General features: G+C 43.7%; 1 protein-coding gene and 3 long non-coding RNA genes across 4 annotated transcripts in view; 2 read left to right on the top strand and 2 right to left on the bottom strand.

Moving 5' to 3' along the window:
• Window positions 1–1,842: 1,842 nt before the first annotated feature.
• LOC140604120 (uncharacterized) lies at window positions 1,843–4,471 on the bottom strand. The gene is made up of 3 exons (XR_012007143.1): window positions 4,084–4,471; window positions 3,775–3,893; window positions 1,843–3,399 (listed from the first exon to the last, which is right to left on the bottom strand). It is a non-coding gene; the product is annotated as an uncharacterized lncRNA (long non-coding RNA).
• On the top strand, window positions 4,357–17,741 carry LOC140604119 (uncharacterized). Its single transcript, XR_012007142.1, has 3 exons — window positions 4,357–4,622; window positions 15,710–15,898; window positions 16,229–17,741. It is a non-coding gene; the product is annotated as an uncharacterized lncRNA (long non-coding RNA).
• Window positions 17,273–20,778, bottom strand: LOC140604121 (uncharacterized). The gene is made up of 2 exons (XR_012007144.1): window positions 19,957–20,778; window positions 17,273–17,635 (listed from the first exon to the last, which is right to left on the bottom strand). It is a non-coding gene; the product is annotated as an uncharacterized lncRNA (long non-coding RNA).
• Window positions 19,939–21,956, top strand: part of HOPX (HOP homeobox) — a 29,456-nt gene continuing 27,438 nt past the window's right edge. The window contains exon 1 of the mRNA XM_072775173.1: window positions 19,939–20,792. The gene's annotated coding sequence lies outside the window, so the exon portion shown is untranslated. The remainder of the gene's footprint in view (window positions 20,793–21,956) is intronic.

Genomic DNA, 21,956 nt, shown 5'->3' with positions numbered 1-21,956 from the left:
ATATTTATGAGGACAATTACAGACACTAAAAATGCCAGTGACATAATATTACCTGAAAGGTGACCCATGAAATGTGTGTACACAGTGATATGGAATTTTCTACATACATAACATGCATCTCTAAAGAGGCTATAATCGTGGCATGGATGACAGTGATCTTTTCTCCTTATTTGTCAAAGTACAGAAAGTAAGTACCACAAGCCAAGTGGCTGCACTCATTCACATGCAGTCCACGTGTCCAGACTAGACCAGCTCCCTCTCCTGCCTACATCACCACCCTGGTTCATCCTACCATGCTATCATTGTCAACATCATTGTTTGCTTATCCAACTATGCTATGAATTTATGAGGGAGCTGAAGATCAGAGAGGTGAAGTGTCTTGGCTAATGCTACACAGCTAGGAAGAAGCCAAGCAGGGACTTAAACCAAGCTTCTCTAGGTTTGACACTAGTTTTCCTGATCCCTGTTATAGTGGCTATTACCATTCCATCATTCTACTTTCTTCTCTCTCTAGGAATTGAAAGATATTTGGGTCTTTTATTTTTGGAGAGGGAGCATGGGGAGGCTGGGGTCAGGGGGTGAAAGGAATCCTAAGCAGGCTTTCCACCTACTGCAGAACCCAATGCAAAGCTCGATATCAAGACCCTAAAATCATGGCATAAGCTGAAATCAAGAGTTAGACACAACCAACTGACCCATCCAGATGTCCCTGAAAGCCATTTTTTCTTTTTTTTTTTTTAAGATTTTATTTATTTGTACATGAGAGACAGAAAGACAGAGAGAGAGAGAGAGAGAGAGGCAGAGACACAGGCAGAAGGAGAAGCAGGCTCCCCATGGGGAGCCTAATGCGGGACTCCATCCCAGGACCCCAGGATCACAACCTGAGCCAAAGGCAGATGCTCAACCACTGAGCCACCCAGGTGCCCCTGAAAGTTATTTTTTTCAATATACTTTTTATTTTAGAATAAGTTTGGACCTACAGGAAAGCTGCAAAAGATAGTACAGGTTCTCTATACTCTTCACTCAGGTTGCCTTAATGTTAACATCTTTCATAACCATGGTACATATCAAATTTAAGAAATAACTATTACTACGATTATTAACCAAACTCCAGACTTTATTCATATTTCACCAGTTTTCTCACCAAGATCCTTTTTCTGTTCCAGGATCAAGTCCAAGATACTACAGTTGGTTGAAACTAATTTTTCTTTCATACACTAAAAACCATCAAAACCCACTCTTTAATTCCAGTGGAAAAGACTGCACAAATCTGCCTGTGGTTTCCTAAATGTGCTCAAGGAAATTTTTGCTTTTTCAATGGCCATCCTCAAGAATACACAGTCCAGTCAGCTCTTCCAAGTACAAGGAACAAAGAGTCCCTCAACTTAGCTCAAGGAAGGCTTTGGGGAGAGTCCATGGGAGTTCATGGACAGGAGTCAAAGACTCAAGGATGGGAACTGGAAGAGCCATAAGGAATGGGGTCTGTTATTTCTGGTTTGTCTGAGCTCTCTGTCCCCTCTACTCCCCACCTCCCCTTCTTTGCCTCTTCCTGTACCTCTCTTCTAAACCCACTTTCTCAGCTTAATTGTCCTACAAATACCCACATTAGCCATCTTAGCCCACAATCCTCATAACTCAGCATGTATCACCAACTGTAACCTCACTCTGATTAAATCTCAGCTCGTATATTCCAGCCAACTCCTGATTCTCATGGGTGCTAGTCAGTTAATGAATGGTGGTGAAACTTGGGTCTATCTTCCAACCTAATCAACTTTTTAATACATTTATTACAATGTTCTTTGTTACTGTGGCATAAAAGTCAACTTATGATGCAAGTTATCATTAATCTTTGACAATAGATTTATTAGAATCCATTAAAAAAGACAGAGAACAGGGATCTTCAACATTAAATTTTTAAGTGTTGAGGGTAAACTAGACAAGAATAAAATCTCTAGGGATTTTTAAATATAGCTTTCAGAGACTATCTCAAAGGCTTTTGGACAAACTACATGGAATTCAAACATTTCCCAGAATTTCAGTGGAAACAATTTAGCTAATGCCCTAGAAAAGAAAGTACACAGCTAATTCAAATCTGCTAATTAATCTAATAGAACATACTGGCTCTTGATAGCTTTCCCCTTTGGGAGAGGAAAAAATAACCCTTCTTATAAATCAATGTTTCCTTAAACACAAAGACTGAAATTTACGGCAGTTCTTCAGGGATTTTAGGCTTCAAGGAACCAATGAGAAAGTTCTTACTTGAATGTACATACACATCCTGTTCCACCGTTGACACTTTCCACACTTCCTCTCTCTCTCTCCCTCTCTCCCTCCTTCATTCCTACCTGATTTAGGGCCTACCGTATATCTCTTAGGACTTGATGAAACAGCAGTGAACAATAAGTAATAAAGGGGTTCAGAACATGCCACCTCAAAATAGGCTGCTTTTGAGGTGGCATGTTCATATTATTTTGAGCTTAAATCACTTGTAAAAACAACAGGTACAAGGAAAGCACTCTGACCTTTCCTTTTCTTCCTGAAAAGGAGAGATGAAACTCCCGACATGAAAGCTGTCCTCCTAAGAGGACAAGAACATTTTTATCAAGAAAGATGGGGAGCTGAGGTCAAGGGAAATTTGTATACAATAACTCTTATCTTCTAGTCTCCCCATATATTTTAGTTACTTTTCCACAATTGCCACTCTTTTTTTCAACTTAGTATATAAGCACTTGGGTCTAGATACTTCTTTGGGTCTTTATTTTCCTGTGAAGACTCCTAGGTACATGCAAATATTTATTAAAATGAATGTTGTATGTTCTTCTCCTCTTACTCTGTTAAGACAGTCCCAACCAGAAACTCTAGGAGGATAGAGGAGAAATTTTACCTCCCCTACAGTAGTAAATAAACAAAATAGAATATTATATGTGTAACATGTTGGGGGAAATATAAAGCAAGGGAAGGGCCAGGGAGTGCTGATGAGAGAGACACTGCTACTTTAAATAGAGGGTCAGAGAAGGCTCCTAAGAAAGGGATATTTGAGCATAGCCTGAAGCAGGTGAGGCAGAAAGACTTGAAGATATTTGGGGCAAAAGCAAATGGAAAAGGGTGGGGAGTTTGAGAGCAATAAAGATCAGAACTGGCATTAGTGGGAGATGAGCTGTACAAACTCAGGATCGGATCCTGCCTTTTGTCCAAATGTTTAGATTTTGTGTACCATGGAGTTTTTGGGGGTTTTTTTTTGCATTAGTTTTGATATCTCATTAAAATGTTATTTATCTTGGGCAGCCCCGGTGGCACAGCGGTTTAGCGCCTCCTGCGGCCCAGGGTGTGATCCTGGAGACCCGGGATCGAGTCCCACGTCGGGCTCCCGGCATGGAGCCTGCTTCTCTCTCTCTGTCTCTGAATGAATAAGTAAATAAATCTTTAAAAAAAAATAAAATGTTATTTATCTTGATTACTGATTTTTTTTTTTTTTTAAATTTCAAGGCTGGTGCTTCATGAGCTGCACTCTGGTCCAGGCCCTGGAGTTGATAGAAGGGGTGAGGGGAACCCGGGGGAGAGTAGTAGGAAATGATGTCAGAGAGAAGGGGACGTGGGGATTCTGAGGAACTTGGCTTTTACACTGAGTGGGATGGGAAGTTGCTGCCAAAACAAATTACCACAAATCTAGTGGCTTAAAAACCATAAATTTGTATCTTACAGTTCTATAGATCAGAAGCCCCAAACAGTCTCACCAAGATAAAATCAAGCTATTGGCAGGGCTGCATTCCTTACCCTGGGAGCTCTGGGGGAGAATCTGTTTCCTCGCTCACTGGGTTTGCTAGTGGAATTCAGTTCCATGCAGTTGTACGACTGAGGTCCTGTGTTCCTCATTGTGGGCTTGTGACCCCTTCCTGCATTTCAAAGCCAGTCGTGAGAGGTCAAGTCCACACAACAAATCTCTCCTCACCTTCTGCTCCCTCTTCCATTTTTAAAGATCCATGTTAGTAGATTGGGCCCACCTGGCAATCGGGGACCATCCTCCCACCCATACACTAAGCACACCTGCTAAACCCCTCCTGCCACACAAGATAACATACTCACAGGTTCTGGGGATTAGGATGTGGACATCTTTGAGGAACCATCATTCTGCCCACCACGAGGGCTTTGAGCAATGGAGCGATGATCCCTCCAGCTGCTCGGTTGAAAACAGTTGGGGGACGGGGAGGGGCACAGAGGATCAGAGCAGGAACAGGGAAACTCATAAAGATGCTGAAGCAGCAGTAATTCAGAGGAGAAATACGGTGGCTTTGCCAATGTGATGGCAGGTTTTATGGGTCAACTTGGCTAGCCTACAGTCAGCAGTTACTCAATCAAACACCAATCCGGGTGTTGCTGTGAAGATATTTCGTAGATGTGACTAATGTCCCTGGTGGGTTGACTCTAAGTCAGCAAACTTATCCTAGATTCAGGGGCCTGATTCAATCAGTAAAGAGCTTTCTGAGCAGAACTGAAGGTTCCCCGAGGAGGAACCAAATCTGCCAGTGGACAGCAGCTTCCTCTGATGCCTGGGCATTCCTGCTTGCCTTTCCAGAAGGCCCACTGTATGGCCTTCAGATTCTCCTAACTAGCCCCACAATTAGGTAAGCTGGACTCCTTGCAACGGATCTCTGAATATGCCTCTCCAACTGGCTCTGTTTCTCTTGTGGAACCACATACAGGTATAGATAGACTTACTTTTGTAATTTAGATTGTTATTGGTATAGATACTGTTATAGATACTGAAGGAATTTTGAATGTGGACCCGACAGGATATGCTAGTGGACTGGAAGTAGGATGGGAGAAAGAGAGGATCAGAGAGGATTCCAAACTTTTCTTCCTGAGCAGCTAGAAGGATGGCTCACTTGTCTCCTTCTAAGATAAGGAATCACTCTACCATGAAAGCCACTCGAAGAGCCCATTCAATTCCCCGACCCAAGGCAGCGCCTTTCAGAAAGAGGATGTGCGCGCAGGAATGGGTGGGCGAGCCTGGCCAGCCCTGAGGTAGGCAGGCTCGAATCCAAAGGGGGAAATAGAGAAAAAAGTCACTGCTGTGCTCACTCCACTCATCCAGAAATATTGTGGTTTTCTGTTGCATTTGGGAAGAGCAGGTCTCTTTACTGTTCTCTACTCTGAACCTCACCTCCCCTGCTGGTCTGGGCTCTGTGGGAACCAGTTAGCTAAACCCTGAGCCAAAAACAAGCAAGGAGAGCTGAATAGAGACTTTATGAATAAATGTTGCTCTGTGGGCTTCTTTTTTTCTTGTGAGGGAACAGGGTGTGCTTGAAAGTAAAAAGTGAGTTGGGTTTGTTTGTGTTGTTGTTGTTTTTTTTTAATCTTCCCGGAAGGCACAAAAGAAAAAGATAAAAAGGAAAGAACACCATTTATTTGCCTCTTGGTACTGCTCTGGTTAACACAATGGTTGGGTCCCTGACCCTCTCATTGCTAATCATAACCAAAAAATACCCAAAGCTGGCTCCAAACATGTTTCTGACCAGACATGTCTCTGACCTGGACTTAAGATCTGCACAGCCGAAACATCATGTGAGTCTCTGAAGAGACTGTGCCAACTGTGAAACCACAACTGCCCCACCATCCCCAAGGGTTATGGTGGTGGCAGCCTAGGGTGCCTGAATTAAGCCCTATCCTACCTCTTCCCTGAATTTTTGGAAAGAATCTGTATCTGTTTCTCTCTCTGTCTCTCTCTTTATTCTTCAATCTCTTATCCCCCTGCTCACTCTGAAGAGAAAGCTGGCCAATGTATTAAATCAAATTGGATCATTTCCTCCTAGTAGAATTTTTTAAATACTAGAAATGAAGTTCCTAATGGTCACCAGAGAGAAGTGCTGCTATTTCCAGCACCAGAGTGATAAGAATCGTGCCTGTTAGAATTAAGCACAGCAGGTGCAACAGGGACATTAAATATGGCTAAAATGTGACTGGGATATATTTTTCTCTCATGGAAAAGTTCTGATTCAGGGCTGGTCAGAAGGCTCCAGAGCTAAGGCATAGCTAAAGCATGATCTATTACCTTATAGGGTTGTCATACAAATTAAGGTAATTTATTTGGTGTCTAGCACATTATAAACTCTTTCTTTTGGTTTGATAATGAAAGTAATAATAAATAATATTGACTTTATCTACGTCCAGGCTCTGGAAAAGGGCTCTCTGCCTATCAGCCCATTTAATCTTCACAACAGCTCTATGAGGAAGGGACAGTCATTGTCCTAGTTTTATAGATGGGAACACTGAGAGATTAGCTATCTTGATAAAGATTGCCAAATTAGGTAGTTAGTGCAGAGCTATGATTCAAACTCAACCTGTCTGATTTTTGAGCCCAAAGACCTAACCACCAGGCTATACCACCATCTCCTTACCAAAACCCTTCCACCACCCATCTCCTTCACTCCCCTGGCTATAAGACAGTTACAAGGTACCTGGGAAAATAGAGCATGTACAAACAAAGAGCAAATTTATAATATAAGTCAGTGGGGTCTAGGAGTCAATGAGGGCTATAAGTCAGATAGAGAAGTTCCACTTTCCTGGAGAGGGCATGGAAGTTGTCACAGCAGAGAGAGTAGCCAGGTTGGGTTATGAAGGACATACAGGATTTAGAAGAGTGGAGGAGGGCATGCCAGGCATGAGGAATGGGAGTGGAGAAGGCTTGGAGGTGGGAACGGAAATAGCATGATTAAGGGATAACAAGGAAACAATCTTGGCTAAATCATAGGATTCTTACAGAGGAGTCCTGAGAGAGCAATTTGGAAATGAAGAGTGGAATTAGATTAAGAAGGAATTTGAAGGTCATTCTAAATAGCTGAACTACAGTCAGTGGACATTATTGGGTAGTCACAGGGAATGTGCGTGGCGGCAGGGGCGGGGTTTGAATGGTGAAATCGTGATAGAAGCAGTCTCTTTAGGGATAATGTGGTGATTGTGGGAGGGGTGACTTAGAGACATGGAGCCTGGGACTCCTGTTAAGAGGCTTTTGAAATGATCTAGACATGAGGTAATGAGAATTTGAAATGGAGTGTTAGCACAAGGCATGAATGGAATGGCAGGGATGTGAGAGACACTACTGGTGCAGAATTGAGGGGCTTTGGTGACTAGTCTGGGAGCGAGGGAGCAGGAGGGGTCAGGGTTGCCGGCCAAGCTGGGGTGATGGGAGAACACTTGTTAGTGGAAGTTCGGACTCTTCTAGTCAGAGGGGAACTCCATTTGTCATCCATCCTCTGCAAGGTCTCTGTATCCACTGAGCATCTTCACGTACTTAGCGTTTACCAAAGGTACCTGGACCAGATGGCCATATTCTCTTTCTTCTTTGCTGCCAAGTGTTACTTCCACCAAGGAAGACTCTAAGTCAGAGGGGGAAAGCATAGACTTTGGGTTAAAAGAGATAGGAATTTAAATTTGCTCTATCCAGCATCAGTATGGTAAGCTTAGGTACATTTCTTAATTTCTCTGAGATTCAGTTCTTTTTAAAATTGGGATGACAATACCTACTTGATGGGGTGTTGAGGGGATAAGATAATAGAAAGCATTTAGTATTGTGCTTGACACATGGTAGATACTCAGTAATAACGGCTAATGTGTTGAGCTTACTACGGACACTGTTCTAACTGCTTGACTTACATTCACTGTTCATTCTTCACAACAATCCTATGAGGAGGTACCATTATTATCTCCAACTCTAGGTATGTGGTATGGAGAAGATAGAGAACCCACTAAGGTCACAGGGACAATATGAGGCTGAACCAGGGCTTGAACCCAAGCAATTCAGCTTCAGAATATTTTATTTTTCACCACCACCCTTCCCTTAAAAAAGTATTGTTTATGGGGCACCTAGGGGGCTTAGTGGTTGAGTGTCTGCCTTTGGCTCAAGTCGTGATCCCGGGGTCCTGGGATCGAGTCCTGCCTGCATCAGTCTCCCTGGAGAGATGTCTCTGCCTCTCTCTGTGTGTCTCTCATGAATAAATAAAGTCTTTTTTTTAAAGAGAATTGTTTGCAAACACTTAGTGCAAAGCTATTGTTTGTATTAAAGGGATGCAAGAGTCTCAAAAACATTCCCTCTAAGAGGACTATTAAAATACATAGCGAGACTGGCTAGATTACCAATATGAGAGAATGGCTACTGGTCATAGCTTGGAGTTGGTCTCTTAGGGCCCCTTTGGATGCTGGATCCTGGAGAAGGTGAATGAGGGAGAGGGCCCAGGGGAGGTACAGAGTACAGTGCCTGTGGTAGGTTCTCAGGGGGCAGTGGCTTTAAACAATTTATAGAGATTTCAGTAGCTTAACTTCCAGTATGGCGGTATGAGTGTGTCCCAGCAAAATACCAGAACTGGTTATCTTTTACCAGTGTTCTCTAGTCAACCTATGGACAAAGCACAATGATTTTTAAGGAAATTCCCAGTGTTGAATATTATGTGTTTTATTTATTATTGATACCATGTTTACATTATCTTAAAAAAAAAGATTTAAGGTACCTTGTAGTAAAAAAAAAAAAAAAACTCTTTAAAAATAAATTCATTAAAAATATGTATAAATAATAAATATTGTGAATGTAAAAGTTTTATACCTGAAAACCTAAACTAAGATGAACTGAGAAATGGAATGAGTTTCCTAGTATTGATTATGAAAATTGACCTAAATGCTTAGATCCCTGTGCTTAGAATTCAGGTGTGCAGGACCAGCATGGTATTTTGATATGAAGATGAGGAGCCTCAACTTTTATTCTTGCTTAGAAAGAGCTCTACATCATATGCTATTCCACTGAATATCCTTTAATCTAAGCAAGACGTACCTTACTAGCTATACTTCTGCCAAGAAAAGAGGCAATCACAGCTTTAAAGTGAATGACTGAAGAAAAAAATGTGGGGAAGGGTATGCTTGGTACCTCTGCAGAGGAGCTTGTGATTTGCATTTGCTTTTTACTTTAATGGCCTGGCTAAGAGTAAAATGCTGGTCTGGGTGGAGTCTCGAATGATCTTAAATAAGATAATTTGCATGCCACTAATTTTCCTTCATTCCAAGTATAGGACCAGCCAATGATATGCAATCTTCTCTCATCAGAAGAAAAACCAAGAACTCTACAAACACTAGAGAGCATTATGGCGGCTACCAGTCTTCCTGGGGAGGCAGCCACATAAGATGTCTGGATTCTGTCTGGCAGGACCTTCCTAGAATTTAGGAAAGACCCTAAAGTTTGCTATTCTTGTTTGTTGGCTTCAGACTAAACCAAAGAATTTCAGAGGACTTGTTTCCAGTAGAGTCCCTGATCAAGAAGATTACAGTTTTCTAAGACTGGAAGTAGCAACTTCCAGACCATTTGTAGGATCGATATATGTCCTGATTTTCCCAGATCTCACCACCCAGTGGGTACAGAAGAGATTTATTTATTTTTTTTAAGATTTTTATTTATTTATTCATAGAGACACAGAGAGAGAATGAGAGGCAGAGACACAGGCAGGGGGAGAAGCAGGCTCCATGCAGGGAGCCTGATGTGGGACTCGATCCAGGGTCTCCAGGATCATGCCCCAGGCTGCAGGCGGCACTAAACTGCTGCACCACCAGGGCTGCCCCAGAAGAGATTTAATTGGGATGCCCACCTGCTGCCTAGGGTTTCATATCCCAAAGGTTCTCCTTGTGATTTCTGAGACTCCCCAGGGGGTTTTCCAAGCACTAAGAGCAGGCCTATCTGCTAAGCATTGTCCTTGTTTGCTGGGCATCTGCTAAATCCTGCCTCACCTGCTGATCCTCCAATGATAGCAGAGCAAAGAGGAAAGTGGGAATTTGGCTTCTTGGAAGAGGAGAAAGGGATGAGGTCATGAGAATCTGCCCCTGGTTTACATAAAACAAAGTTTTAGTTCGTGAAATGGCAGACACATGGGTCAAGTCCTCATTTGTTTTACCGTAGCCCTGCACGGGTCACCTTGGTGATTTTTGCTTCAAATTCCTTTACTAAAAATGGCAAGAATCCTCACATCTCACAAAGATGTAGTGGGAACTGGCTATTTAACGATTAGACAGTATTTTGAAAACATCAAATACAAGATAAGTGCTAGGTCAGGAAAGCCAAAGACATGTGGCTTCCCTAATGAGGCAGCGGGATGCGCCTCTCCTTCTTTTTTTTTGCTTTAAACATCCAAAGGAAATACATTTTCAACTGTCTGCACAATATTAAGAGAGAACAATCTCAAATTCCCAAGTCAATAAATTATTCTTTGAACCTCCTTAAATGAACTAAGTTGCTGCATAGGTGAGGCCCAGGATCCACGGAGGACAAAGTCTTGAAAAGTCCTATGCAATTTGAAGTCACATAACTAATGCTTTTAGGATTATAGAGAATTTGGGAAGGAAGGAGACTCCATAACCAACATCTGATGATGATATTTAAAAGTTTTTATTTATTTATTTAATGACATTTCAAGAAAAAACACCTTTAATCCTAAAATCCTCTAATGGCATTAATAGCTTTAATGAAAACCTTTTCTTAAAATTTGAAACTGTTAAGGAGATAGGAGAGAATGTCAAGGGCCATGGAAAGAAGATATAAACTTTGAAAATGTTACTTGCAGTTGTGTTCTACTCTCCCATTTGTACTCTTAAAAACCCTATCAAAAGAAGCTCCTGCCTTCAGCAAATAAGAGACATGTTGCAGGTTGAATTGCCTCCAACCCCCACACTAAATTCACATTTTGAAGTCCTAACCCCAATACCTCATCATGTAACATTATTTGGAAATAAGGTCATTGCTGATATAATTAGTTAAGATGATGTCACAGGGGAGTGTGTTGGGGGGCTAATCCAGGAGGACTGGTGTCCTTATAGAAAGGGGAAATTTGGACAGAGCTACATGCACTGGGGAGAACGCCATGTGAAGATGAAGGCAGAGATGGGGGCGATGCTTCTACAAGACAAGGGACAACAAAGAATCCTAGCAAACTGCCAGAAGCTAAGGGAGAGGCATGGGCCAGTTGTTCTCCTACAGCCTCCAGGAAGAATCGACTGTTATCTGAGACTTCTAGCCTCCAGAACTGGGAGACAATGAATTTCTGTTGTATAAGCCCCTCAGTTTGTGGTACTTTGTTATGGTAGCCCCAGCAAACTAACACAGCACATTACACCCCACCGTTTGACCCTAAAGAATCAGAGGTAATGTGGAGAAGAAGGGGTTGAAGGTAGTTAACACTAGGGTCTTCAGTACATAGTTCACTAATTGAGAGATTTATTGGGTTAATGTTATTTTCTTAAAATATAAACATTTATTTATTTATTTTTATTTTTGTATATTTTTTTATTGGAGTTCAATTTGCCAACATATAGCATAACACTCAGTGCTCATCCTGTCATAAACATTTCTTTTGAAGGCTATAATCATCAGTCATTCAGATCTTACAGCATACTGCATTTTCCAAAGATGGCCACAATATCTCCCATCCCACACTGCTCTTCTGGAACCTTGCCATTTCTCCAGTAAGAATGAAGAATTCTCTACTAACTCCCCCTTGGGTTTGGTGGGTTTGTGACTCACTTGCAACCAATGTGAGAATGTAGAAGTGATGTTACATGACTTCTAAGGTCGTGTCCTAAAAGTTGATGCTTCTGTCTTGGGAGCTGAATTACTTGCACTGGAGCACTTGACTACCATGTTGTGAGGAAGCTCAACCAGCATTATGGAGAGACTGCATGGAGAGGCCTTGAGGCTACGTGAGGGAGATACCCAGTAAGACTGCAGTTTCTCCGGCTCCTCTGCTGTTCTCGCTTCAGCTACTAACTACAACCATATGAGGGGCGCCAGACCAAAATCTACCGCCCCCTCCCAACCGCCCCTGCAGTCTGACCACAAAAACTGAGAGGGATAATAAAATGATTGTGGTTAGTTTAAGCTTTGGAGTGATTTATCATGCAGTAATAGTTAATGGTCATGACTTAACGCATTATTCAGATAATCATATTTCCTGACTCTTGAATTAATTGGTCCAGAATTGAATTTTCTTTAGAAAGGGGTGGGAAACACAGGAGAAAAGATAACTTGGTAACCTGGAAACATCTACCTTGCAGGTTTCCCCAGAGCCTGGTGGGTAGTTTTGTGTGCCACCAAAAGCCAGCAATATTGCCATCCTTGTCATCCTAACACTCATTAATTTAGAATGTAAATATGAAGGAGGCACCATTGGATTTGAAACCATCGATCACACTAATGTTTATATAAATTAGTAAATTCCTGATTGGAGAGTCCTTTTTCTTCCTCTCCTCTTAAATGTGACCTAATTATGCAAAATTGTGCCATCAACTGCTTTGGCCGAGTTCGCTATCACTGGTGCCAGGGTCTTGCATGTTGAATTTCCCAACTTCTGCAAACTTCTATTTTTCAATCAGAATCTGGCACTAATTCTAATGTTTCTGACTTCATTTGTGGTGGGGCTGGGCCGGTGGGGATAGTAAAGACGGTCGTGCTTTCAATCATCTCCAGCCCTTGGCATCTTCCTAATAAGAGCCCTCCTCGTGTCATTAGTGCTGACATAGCTCTGCTCAACACAGAAGGAACATTTTCCTCAGTCACTTCCTTCTGTTCAGAAAAAGCCTGGATCCCTTTGACACCTTCATGTTCCAAATACTCCCTATCAGCTTGCAGCTTGTTTTCTATGGTGTCTTTGATTAAAGCCTTTTTCTAACAGGACATTTGAATAAATAATTCCCTTGCCTCTCTTTTGTTATCAGAGTTCTTGCTTGCTGCTTCTGGTCTCCAAGACAGCCCTCCATCCCTACTGCCAGGGATTAAGACGCCTGTGAAATTCACCCTTGGGCTGCAAAATGCCTTGCAAGGGAATCTTTTGAAAGCATTAACTTCTTTTCCCTTTTCAATCCCGAAACAGTAGTTACTGGGGAATAGTCACTCGGAACATGGCTATTAGTTAAGAATTTCTGCACACAATAACTGAGGGGCAACAAGGAAGCTGAAAAGAAAAGGCTTCATAATCCCTTATTTGTGACTCCTGAGTGGTAGCTGCTAAAAGTGACTTCTGCAAGCAGGCAGCTGCTTCTGCCATTTACACTTAATCAGATAATCACAGGGCTGGGAGAGACGGTAATCCAGCCTTCTGCATAAACCAGGGCCTGCAAGGCTTTCTGGATTGTTCCAGAAACCTCAAGTGTCATGCTCATACCTACACTTGGAAAGGTCAAAACACAGGGAGGAGAGGAGATCTCTTCTCCCTGAAACAGAGGCAGAAAGACATTACTTTTGTCACCTAATCCTCTCTTTTCTTCTTGAACAATTTTTGGGTGGATATCAACCCTACTCCTCAAATATCTTTCACATGAGGCAGTGATCATTATCTTCATTTCACATATGATGAAATTAAGGCACAAAGAGGTTAAATTCCTGGGGCACCTGGGTGGCACAGTCAAGCATCCAACTCTTGATTGATCACTCTGACGGTGATCTCAGGGTCAGGAGATCCAGCCCTGTGTTGAGCTCGGTGCTGAGTCTGCTTAAGACTCTCTTTCCCTGGGGCACCTTAGTGGCTCAGTCGATATGCCTCTGCCCCTGGCTCAGATCATGATCTCAGGGTCCCAGGATTGGGCTCCCAGCTCAGCGAGGGGTCTGCTTCTCCCTCTCCCTCCGCCCCTCCCCCTGCTTGTGCTCTGTCTCTCTCAAATAAATAAATAAATAAAATCTTTTTCTTTTTTTTTAAGGCTTTCTCTCCCTCTTCCCCTCCCCCTTCAAATTAATAAATAAATCTTAAAAAAAAAAAAAAAAAGAAGGTTAGATTACTGGCACTGATGTGAGAAGACTAGGACAGGTTGACCAACTATCCCATTTTGCCCAGGACTGGAGGGTTTTCTAGGATATGAGATTTCCAGTGCTAAACCAGGACAGTTCTGGGAAAACCAAGAAAGTTGGTCACCATAGATCTGAGCCAGGTCCACACTGTCTCCATAGCCTTCTCTCTGAATCCCGGTACCACCCTAAATTCTCTTCAGCCTGAGATTTGGCCTTGGGCAACTACTGGCAGCACCACGAAAAATACAGAGGTCATTTCCCTTTGAGTCAGAGAACAAAGTCAGTGGTGTTGATGTGAAATATTGGGGTTCAGGAACAAACAGTCAAGAAAGGATTCTTGAGATGTCTTCGTGCTAAAAGGTGATTTTATTATAACACAGGGACAGGACCCATGGGCAGAAAGAGCTGCACTGGGGTTGTGAGAAGTGACTGATTATATATGGTTTTCTATCCTCTGGAGGGGAGGGTTGGGTTAGGACCCCAGGAAATGGAGTCTTTAGGTTTCTGGAGGTCTGGCTGTTGGTAAGCTGCTTTTATTATTTTTTTTCTCATAAATCATTAAGACTATTGGAAACTGATGGAGACTCATATCCTGTGTGACTATGATCTCTATCAGTTGACCACTCATTTTTCCTATTCCTTTGTTCTTGGGCAGCCAGGAGTGCCTGAGGAATATCACAAGCATCCCACCTGAGAGCAGGGAGTGGGGTGTTAGCTTATGCTTTGCCCTCAGCTTGCCTTTTGCTCTCTCATCAGTGTCACCTTTGGGAAATCAACTCAGGACACCAGGCGTTCTTGCAGGTCACTCAGAACCCACTGGAAAGACCAGTCCAGGAGCTGCCTCTCCAGAGAGGTGAAAGTCAGATGCAAGACTGTACACCACCATTTATGTAATTCACCACATCAGAAGCCATTTTACAAGAGACCTTAAATCACTGCCCACTGCCCTGCCAGGGCCTCATTACAGAAACCTCAGAGAAGGCTATGGAAGAAGGAGGTTTTTGCTGAAATGTGCAGAGCAGAATTGCACTGAATTAGTTAACAAAATCAGACGAAAGCACATTTTTGCCAAAAGCAGAAATTAAGAACATTAGACATTTTTTTCAGGGCTGAAACAGATATAGTTCCCCTCTCCCTCCTTCCCTCACCTACCCCGCCCAACCCATCTCCCTAATCTCCCCCACATCAGGGTTCTCTCTTTTAAGATGTCTCTCTAGACTGCAGTGAAAAGTCAGGCACTGACCAAACACATGCTTGGAGTATGGTAGCTGGAGCTGAGTTCTGGTTGCTCCCTCTGCTACACCCAAGCACAAGCACACACACGTACCTATGCACACACAGCCAGGTGTTACCCTCTAATTACTGGATCCCAAGAGGTTTGGGGAGGCCCTACCAACAGTAGTAAGTGGAGTGCTTTCGTGTCACAACCTTCGTGCAATTGTACCTGTCCACTGATGCTTCCTCTCATTTCTCTAAGTCCTAAGTGGAGGGAGCCATCCTCCCTTATGGCTGCTGGGGGTCCCTCCTGTCTACCCAGTAGCCTCTGCCTCTCTCCCCTTGGAGGGTAGAAGATTAAAACAGAAAGGACCTCAGAGGGATCATCTTGTTCAACTCCCTCCTCACACAGGCAGGGGCTGAGGCATGAAGAGGGGATGGGAGCTTCTAGAGTCACATGCTGAATCCACCCTGCCACCTCTGAGGTGGAGAGGAGGGGGCTGGAAGGAGAAGGTCTGTAGCTGCTAACCAAAACTTTTCTCTCCCTTCAGCAGATCCACAATTTTCGCCCAAAGTATTTCTAACTTTTTCACCACTGTATCAGATATGCATTTTTGTTGTTTGGTTTGTCTTCAACTTTATGTTTTTGTTATCTTCCCTTTTTCCTTTCTTCTTCCTCTCTGTTTCCAGGTAAAATCACTCACAGAAGTCAAATATCTTAAATAGAGCTTGGGGTGGGTGTACTCATGGGGAGGAGGCCGGACCTGCTCTTCCTCGCCTGCCTGGGGCTCCAGTGAGTCACCCTGAGAAGTGGCCACCAAGGTCATGCTGTGTGGTGATTGATAGCATGGACTGTGCCTGAGTTTGACGCCCAGTCAAGTAAGTTTTCTTTTTCTTTACCCCAGCTCCCCACCCACTGCTTTCTAAAAGCACAGGGTGCATCCCTGAACTGTCATGGGTGTGGGGACTCTCTTTCCTCACCCTGTGTATTAGGGGATGACAATCAGGCTGAGGTGGCCCCAAATGGTGACACCTTCCTGTCACTCATGGAAGAGCCGCCTCTTAGGTGAGGGTCCACCCCCCTTGAGAATGTCACCCTGCAGCTCCTGCTGGCAGCAGTGAGTCCTAATGCTGAGGGCAAGGAGTAGGCATATTTGGGGACATTCGTGGGTGAAGACAGAGGCCCGCTTTCCCTCCCTCTTTCCACAGATGCGTGATGCTCCCCATTACCAAGGGCTTTCCCCTTCCTCTGACCAAAAGCATGAAGGGGTTTCTGGGGAAAATGATGCTTGTGACCTCCCCATTCATTAGACTCTGGCTGAAACAAAAGGGAATGGGAGGAAACTATGACTTTTAAGTCAAAGAGTAAAGGCAACACGGACCACACCAGTTGGAACAGCCCTCCCAGGCCTCTTCTGCAGTGGGCACCGTGGCTGGGCCACAGCATCCTGACTCCTCATCATCCACGGACTCAGGACTCCTCAAGGACAACAGGTGGATTAGGTCAGATGACGGAATCTACACTTGGAAAGAAACACCTGCAGTTCACTGAAAGAATGACCTAATCACTACCGGCTCACAACAAACTACAGAGTGTGGTTCTGTTAGAACTCAGTCCCTCCTCACCAGGGACCTCGTGAAGCCCTCTGGCAGGAGCAGCCAAGGGAAGCATCTCCAGCCTAGGTTAGCTGCCATCCTTTTCTGGTCCATGTTCCCTGTCATTGCGGACCTTTGCTACTTCCTGCGCTGTTTTCCCTCCAGCCCAGCTGGGCCCAGGCAGGGCGCCCTGGGAGTCGGCGTTTCCACACCATCTGCACATGGGATGAGATTCTTGGTCTCTCTGCAGGTTTACACCTTGGGGGCAGAGCTCTCAGCAAGTATGCTTCTACACTCTGGTAACCCTTCTTCCTAATTCGCTTCTGTCCAAGTCAGATTTTGGCCCTGGGGAGGTTTGTATCTCTCATGATCAATTGTCTTAAATGTCTTTGAGAGTTTTCTGTTCCCTAGGGAATGGCTTCTCTCTCCCGCCACCATTGCATGCTCCTCACTCATGAAGTGGCCCTCTGCACTTTGTGATCTCTGGCTTTGAGCCGGAAAGGAATAGCTGCTGCCCACTGTCCAGATATCACTGCCTTCTATGTAGCAAACACTCCTGTTGGCTCTAGCATCCGGGGCTTTAGGGTCACTATTTTGTGCCCACCATGTGTGGGCTTCGCGAAGATGACTAAGGAAAAATGGGCTTCTTGTCGTAGCTATTAGCGTAACTACCATTTATTGAGCATATACTATGTTCCAGGCATTATGCTAAGCAGCTTACATATATTATCTCTAGTCCTGGTGGCAAACCTATTTTATAGATGTGGAAACTGAGTCTGAGAGAAGTTGTATAACTTGTCCTGGCTCACACAGATGGGAAGTGGCAGAGATGGGACTTGAATCCAAGCCTGCATACAGAAGACCAGACTCTTTCCTTTCCACCATTCTTCCAGTCACTCAACAAACATTTACTGAATCACCGACCATCTCCCAGACATGTTCTTTTGACGACATCCTTCATCCTAACTCTCTTGATCTGTGACAATGAAGAGTTCCTCAAGTCCACCACAAGGAAAAAGTCTAGAACAGCAAAGAAAAGGAAAACAAAATTACCTATCTGTGTGTTAATTTGAAGTTTGCTAATCACCAGGAGAAAATAAAAACCAGGTGAGAATTACTGTGTCAACCATGTTTCCAGTTTTCACATCTGAAGCCGTAGCTGGAGCTCCTAGATGCAAACATGGGAATATGGGACTCCACTGAAATATAATAGACAAGAGGAGGAGCAGGAAAATGAGTCTGAAACCCTTATAGACTATTTGGCAACCTTTTTGTGCTTAGTTGCAGTATTAGATTTGATGTTTCTGAGAAATAACAGCACCATCAATCCCAACTGACATAGGAGAAGAGAAGAGGCTGCAAGATTATATGCTATTCCTTGGATATGCAAAAAATCAGTAGTGATGCAGACTTATTATCTAAACCTGCAGACAAAAAAAAAATTCACTGTAGCCAGCTATTTCCCTTATTTGTGGGTTGTTGAAATAGTTTTAATTTTGCTGCGAGTTGAAGTAAGCTTTTTTCATTAAAAAAAAAGTGCATGCAACAGAGAGCTGACAGAGTGAAGCACAATTGTCATGGCCTGGACTGGCACTCAAGCTCTAAAGGGGTTTAGGTTATCAGACTTTAAAGATTTATGTATTTATTTGGGAGATTGAGTGTGCGTGTGCGAGTGGGGGGAGGCTCGAGGGGGGCAGAGGGAATCCCAAGCACACTCCCTGCTGAGCATGGAGCCGGACTTGGGTGGCTCTATTCCAGGACCCTGAGGTCATGACCTCAGCCCAAACCAGGAGTTGGCCACTTAATGGACTGAGCCACCCAGGTGCCCCTAGGTTATCAGACTTTAAAGGATTCCTTAGATTGGTAGAGTTATTGGTAGCACTTTTCTACTTCTGCCCTGTTAACTGAATCCTGATTTTGTGCAGGTATCGGGGAAATTTGTCCGGGAAAGGTAGATCCTTCTCTGGGGCCCATAAAAGGAACCACAGTCAGCCCGATTCATTTCCTCTCTGTAGATGATGGGTTTAGCCAGTGTGGTGGCCATTTGACCCAGTTCTCAGCAAGGGGACATAACTGGAAGTCTGCTAATAGCTTCTGGAAAGACGTGTCTAGCAAACGAAGAGGGACACTAAGAGAAAGCCTATTTCCCTCCCCACCTGTCTTTGCTTTTTTTCATTTAAGGATAGGTTATACCAAGCTACCGCAACAACCTCGCCACCATGAAAAAAGGCAATGCCACCACACTAAAGACTGCAAAATAGAACACAGAAAATGCCTGGCTTCTTGGTAACCTCATTGCATCACCGAGCAACCTGAAACCACATACCTACAGAGTTCTTAAGTGATGTCAAACTGCCCTATGGTCTCTGCCACTTTTAGTTTCATCTCCATGATACACCGGATAATGAGGAATCGCTTACAGCCAACACATTATACAAGAGCAAAAGAAACATGTGTGAACCAAGGTGACGTTACTGATTCCAGACATTTGGTCTGTTGGGTCGCACATCCGTCAAAGGAATTTAGAAACTAAGCAGACAGCACATATCTGTTGAGCACCTGCCATGCGCCAGACGCTGTGCTGGGTGTTGGGGTTATGAGGGTGGGCGAGACTGGCAAGGGCATTGAGGTCATGGAAATCACATTCTAGAAGACAGATGATAAACAAACAAGGACAACCAAAAACATTCTGAAACAACTTTTTAAATATTGATTCAAATCAGTCCTGAGTGTAAACCCAGATGTCATCATCACCATCGTCATTGTCATTGGTAGAAGCATTTGTGCCAGGCTCTGTCGATGTCAAAAAGCGAACAAGACATAGACCCTGCATTCAAGAAATCTGGGGGGTCAGAATCCAGATTTGGCCATAGAACAGTCAAAAGTTAGGCAATGAATTAGGCAACAAAAGAATTCTTCTGGTAACCAGGGTTAGGATAGGCCAGGCCCCCTGTCTCTACTATTCTCCCACACATGTTTTATAACCATTACCCCCTTTTCCAAGAGAGAAAGGAATATTCTTAGCAATTGCTGTTCTTCTTTCACATACGGCTGCTGTTCCCGAGAGAATCAAGTGGGCTCTTTCTTTGTCCAGTGAAGTGAAGAATATAGGCTGTGTAAATCTGGGTGGCACTTACCAGCCTGTGCTGTGGACCCGGCAAATCCCCACAGATACGCCCATAAATGATCTCACCAAGCCCTATCTCCCTTCCTTCATTCTCTCAAAATCATACCACCTAATGTGTTTAGCATGCTGCTATTGACTATGAATTGCCATATCTAGCCATAAAAAAAAAACAGATAAACAGCCACTGACTGGGTCCCCACACCCACACACATACCCTCACCCTCAGACACGTTTCCACTGACAGTCACATGACCCACTGAACACACTCACGCTTGGAGAACATCTTCCCACAGGCTTGCTCACATACTGGCTTTTTATTTGGGCTCTCGTGGGGAATCTTTCAACTCTTAGATAGGAATTTCATTAACAAAGGAAGGGGAGGGGAAGTCGGGATGAAAGTATAGACGCAGAAGAAAGAAATGAAAACATCTTTTTTGAAGGGGACCTAAAATTGTATCATCCTAGCCTAAACCTCCCCTCTAACTGTTCTTTGTTTGTTCGTTCTGTGCCTGAAAAAAAAAAAAAAAAAAAAAAGAACCACAACTTTTCATTGATTGGGCAACTGTCCAGGCTCTTAGCTTGGCATCCAGCCCGCAGAGCTGTGAAATCAACCTCACCAAGCCTATGGTTTAAAATGAGGCTACATCTAACTGGAAACCCATTCAAAATAAGGAACTTGGCACAAGGGTCCAGGGTCCTTTGTTTCTTCCTTCCTCCCAGCGGCACCTCTCATGTAGTCTTGGGGAAGCCTCTTACTTGGTGAAGAAAGAGATCAGGGACAAGAAGGAGGTGCTGAGAAAGTTCCATGAAACTCAGAAGTCACCGCCTGCATATCAAACCCGAATAACCAGGAGAGATGTAACCTGGGCACATGTTCAGCGGTTTCCCTGCTGCCCACACTGCAGGTTTTTCAGGTCCTTGCTTGAGCGTGCATTCACGGGCGTAAATAAGCGTGCCATCAACAGCCTGCGTCAGCCAAGCCAGCTATTTAAGCGGGCTAGCATCAGCAAACTCTGCTTCCCAACCCAGGGTTGCCTTTGCCACCTCCACGTAAGTAGCTTTCAGAGGTTTGCCTTTATTACACAGGAATGAAATTGTATAGAAAGTGGACTGAAAGGCCATCGTTACCGTATTTGCTGTTCTGTGGGGGGGGGGGGGAAGGTAATGGTGAGAGGGACAATGAAAGTTAAGAGCTGGTCCCAAGTGGGGAGCCAGAGAACATTGCTGGGTGCAAGATACCAGAGCCTTGAGAAGGTGCAAGGGGTGGAGGGGGGTTGGGGGCAAGGTGGAGTCTATTTTGGCCTTTTGACCAGCAGGTGAGATGTTTTGCTTGCTCTCTCCTGTCTCTGGAAGACACTTGGAAACTGGTGTTTGTATGACTGTGCCAGATGCCAGAAGCAAAATAAGCAAGTATAACCATTTGGAGGCTGATATTGCTATTATTCATCTCGGTCTAAAATCAGAGTATTATTTTTAAATTTTTTGTGTGTGTATGATATAGGGGAGTAAGAGGAGTTACCTCTGGATTAAGTAGAGGTAGCTCAGCTGTGAATTTGCGGTGCTGTTTTTTTGGTACGCCTGGTTCTTATAATACTTATTTACAACAATGCAAACACCGATCTTGTTTAAGATAAAAAGGAATCCCATGCTCTGGGGTTTTGAGGAAATGCAGGTTTGCGATATTTGAACCACAATGGTATCCAGGTAATCAGGTGGAGTGTAAGTAAGATGCAATAAGAATCATTGAATAAAGAGGCACGACACTCCACATAACTTAGGTGAGAGGGTCTTGAAGAAATGAGGAATGCAAAAGTTCCCGTGGGGCAGCACCTGCCCCTGGAGGGGCCCGTAGTGTCCCTAGTGAAGTAGGGTGAGGCATAACCAAAGCAGGCAGAGAACAAAATCAAGATTCTGAGGAGAGGGGAAGGGAGGGAGAGAGGGGCCAGACAGTAGAGGAGTTACAATTAGGCATCATATAAATGAAATACATGTAGGATTCTAATAGGAATAAAGCAAGAATCTGGTGATTAAGAATCTGGCGAATCAAAAAACAAAATGAAATCTTGCCATTTGCAATGATGTGGATTGAACTAGAGTATTATGCAAAGCAAAATAAGTCAGAGAAAGACAATTATCATATGACCTCACTCATATGAGGAATTTAAGAAACAAAACAGAGGGTCATAAGGAAAGAGAGGAAAAATAAAACAAGAT

Source organism: Canis lupus, chromosome 14 (genome assembly GCF_048164855.1).
Source record: "Canis lupus baileyi chromosome 14, mCanLup2.hap1, whole genome shotgun sequence".
Lineage (NCBI taxonomy): Eukaryota > Metazoa > Chordata > Mammalia > Carnivora > Canidae > Canis > Canis lupus.
Note: the sequence above shows the minus strand (reverse complement) of the source record. Positions and strands in the feature narration are given on the sequence as shown.